Source organism: Dasypus novemcinctus, chromosome X, assembly GCF_030445035.2.
Source record: "Dasypus novemcinctus isolate mDasNov1 chromosome X, mDasNov1.1.hap2, whole genome shotgun sequence".
NCBI classification, from domain to species: domain Eukaryota; kingdom Metazoa; phylum Chordata; class Mammalia; order Cingulata; family Dasypodidae; genus Dasypus; species Dasypus novemcinctus.
This window is the reverse complement of record NC_080704.1, coordinates 56,488,380-56,492,233: the sequence shown is the minus strand read 5'-3', so window position 1 is coordinate 56,492,233 and position 3,854 is coordinate 56,488,380. Positions and strand designations below refer to the sequence as shown.

Here is a 3,854-nt window from a genome sequence, read left to right as displayed (position 1 = left end):
CATACATCCTCTAAAATATCTATATCAATAACATCTTTTTATAAATTCTTTTTTATTATATTTTTTAAAAAAAGATATAGATCACACAAAATGTTACGTTAAAAAATATGAGGTTCCCATATACCCCACTCCCCACACCCCCCACTCCTCCCACATCGACAACTTCTTTCATTAGTGTGGTACATTCATTGCATTTGATGAGTACATTTTGGAGCATTGCTACACTGCATGGATTATAGTTTATGTTGTAGTTTACACTCTCTCCCAGTCCATTAAGTGGGTTATGGCAGGATACATAGTGCCCTGCATCTGTCTCTGCAATACCGTTGAGGACAACTCCAAGTCCTGAAAATGCCTCAATATCACTAACATCTTAACTATACCAATTTAAGCTAGGGATGGCTGAGTGACTCTTTGGATTTACCAACTGTTCCCATGCAACTCATCAATAGTAACACTTCAGATAAACTTCATTATTTCAAGCATCTTTTTCTTTTTAAGGCAAAAAGACAAACTTTTGTGCTTTTCCAGGCACTGTCTGTGAAATCTTAAAGATAGTAGTAGGTGTAAAAGAGATCCTGGAAGTTTTCTTTTATTTGTTCTATATTTAGTTGCCGGTGTGGGGGAGGCAAAAATTAAAAAAAAACATCAAAGGAGATTTAGGCATTTGATCAAGATAGGATACTGGGTGCCTGGGAAACAACCCGTGGTGATCTAGGTAACCAATGTGACAATGAATCATTTGAAAATCAGCATAGAAGGTAACATGATAGTAAAGAACCTTAGCTCTTTCGGAGGTGAGAAAACTTTGCTCTTAATAATTTTTTCCTTCAAAGATTAAGGACATAATAAGGCTAATAAATATAAAGCACAGAAAATTATTCTGATAAGACACATTAGGCAGAAAGTTGAGAACAACTATTCATGTTGTAGGCAAAAGCTATCAACAGTGAGTCAAGCAAACCAGCAAACCAGCCCATCCCAGGGGAGTGAACTAAGCTAAGAAGTTAGCACATTTCATAGCTTCTTTCGAGACTTCGGTATTATAAAAGAAGGGGAATAAAATTCTGTTTCCAACTTGCGTCCTTCATTATGCTCATTCACATTCTGGAACCAAACGACACTTTACTTGAGGACAGATTCCATGGGGTCCACAAAGTCAGAACTGATTTTGTAGTGATAAGAAGATATTATTTGTTAGACATGCAAAGCATTCACCACTGCTCTCATCAAATAAACCAGTAGATAAGCATTTTTAAAAGATACTTATATTACATAAATGTTACATTAAAATGTAGGGGATTCCCATATACTCCACTCCCTAGCCCTCTCACACATTCCCACATTAACAAAATCCTTCATTTGTGCAGTACATTTGTTACAATTGATGAACACATAGTGGAACATTGCTACTAAGTGTGGATTATAATTCACATTATAGTTTAAACTCTGTCCTGCACAATTTTGTAAGTTATGACAAGATATATAATGGTCTCTCTCTGTTATTGCAACATCATTCAGGGCAATTCCAATGTCCCAAAAAAGCCCCCATATTACACGTATTTTTCCCTCTCCCTCCCCTCAGAACCTTTAGTGGCCACTGCCTGCACATCAATGATAAAAGATATTCCATTGCTAGAATAACAATAAGACTATAGTAGAATAACAGTAAGTTGACTCTAGTCCATTATGTATTCCCCAATCCTGAAGATTCTGGGATGGTGATGCCCACTCCACCTATAATTGAGAGGGGGCTTAGATCCCATGGGGCAGATGGATGGGACTATCTTGCTTGCAGTTGTAGACTCTCTCTGTTCCTTGGGATGGTCATTATCCATCATCATTTCCCTGTTACTTGTCCTGGGTGAGTCCAATAAACTGGAGAGTAGATGTTGCAACTCTGTTGAGGTTCAGGGAAGCCCAAAGATTTAAGTCTCTTGGACATAAACCTATCAACTCTAGTACTAACTATAGTTTCAAATATAAGGGGCAGAAGAGCCATGTGTAGGGAAATAACTGAGTTCAACTCTTTCACATGGGGGACCATAAATTTGAAAGTAGGGCTCACTGGCAGGGCACCAAACTCCTGAGCTGTCTACCCTGCCTATAGTGTCTGGATGTCTCTAGAGCTCTCAGGAGCCCCACTATTTAAGGTGATATTTTCTGTGGCAGTCAATGAGATCCTGCTGAGACGTGAGTAAGTATAACCTCTGGAATGACCTCCTGACTCACTTTGAAGTCTCTTAACCATATAAACTCATTTGTCTTTACCCTTTTTTCCCCTTTTGGTCAAAGTCTTTTTTCAGTTGCATTGCTAGTTGGTGCTTGGTATTAATCCCTTGGTGCCAGGGAGGCTCATCCCCAGTAGTCATGTCCCACGCCAGGGAGAAGACAATGCAGTTATATGCTGAGTTTAACTTAGAGAGAGGACATATTTGAACAACAAGAAGGATCTCAGGAGATAACTCTTAGGCACCCTAATACTAGGCTAAGTTTCAGTTTCAAAAGAAAAGGTTCATAAGTACAGTCATCAATATCAAGGGTCTGTCGATGGTCCATCCTCCTTCATTAGTCACTGCCTCTGTACTCAGGGGATTCTTACTGTCCCATTAGGGAATATGGCAGAACTCCCCAGGATGGGAGTTGGATATTCTTTCTGTTATTGTCTGGATTTCTATCCACTGCAACAATGTCACATGAATATTTGAACTCTTTCATATGCCTTATAGGTATGCTCCAGAGGAACCTCTTCCCATGCATCCCCTATCACTGACACCCCACACCAGTGATCCTTCCCTGCCACAGTTGTAACCCTTCTGTGATCGAAACTAACTAAAAAACTTACTAAAATTAGTGAACATTGGTGTGCATATATCGGTTTCTGTCCTTGACTTCAGTTCTTCTGGGTATATACCCAGCAGTGGGATTGCTGGATCATATGGCAGTTCTATAGTTAACTTCCTGAGGACTCACCAACCCATCCTCCACAATGGCTGCACCATTCTGCATTCCCATCAGCAGTGAATAAGTGTTCCCATTGCCCCACATCCTCTCCAACATTTGTAGTCCTCTGTTTTTTTAATAGCCACCATTCTAATGGGTATAAGATGATATCTCATTGTAGTTTTCATTTGCATCCTCCTAATAGGTAGTGATGTAGACCATCTTTTCATGTGCTTTTTAGCCATTTGTATTTCTTCTTTGGAGAAGTGTCTATTCATCCAATGTGGATACCCCAGGCAGTCACTCTCCCCGGGCTCCATCCAGGTGGTGCAGGGGAGCATAGGGCTCTGCCCAGTCATGTATAGTCCCATTCCACAACGTTGGGGATGAAGCCAGGCTCTCGAGCCTGCACCTGCATATTCTTAATGATGTTTAGTCTTCCTATCCATGAACAGGGAATATTCTTCCATTTATTAAGGCCTTCTTTGATTTCCTTTAACAGTGTTGTGTAGTTTTCTGTACAAGCCATTTACATCTTTAAATTTATTCCTAGGTATTTGATTATTTCAGTTGCTATTGTAAATAGGATTTTTTTTCTTGATTTTCCCCTCAGATTGCTCATTATTGGTGTACAGAAATGCCACTGATGTTTGCATGTTATTCTAATAACCTGCCATTTTACTGAACTCATTTGTAAGCTCTGGAATCTTTGTTGTAGATTTCTCAGGGCTTTCGAGGTATAGGATCATGTCATCTGTAAATAGTGAGATTTTTACTTCTTCCTTTCCAATTTGGATGCTTTTATATCTCTTTCTTGCCTAAGTGCTTGAGCAAATACTCCTAACACAATGTTAAATAAGAGCAATGACAGTGGGCATCCTTGTCTTGTTCCAGATTTTAGAGAGAAAGCT

At 39.4% G+C, this 3,854-nt stretch overlaps 1 pseudogene; it reads left to right on the top strand.

Annotated features, from left to right (window-relative positions):
- The first annotated feature begins 3,221 nt into the window (after positions 1-3,221).
- On the top strand, positions 3,222-3,407 carry LOC111765713 (small nucleolar RNA SNORA73 family; annotated as a pseudogene).
- Positions 3,408-3,854: the final 447 nt, after the last annotated feature.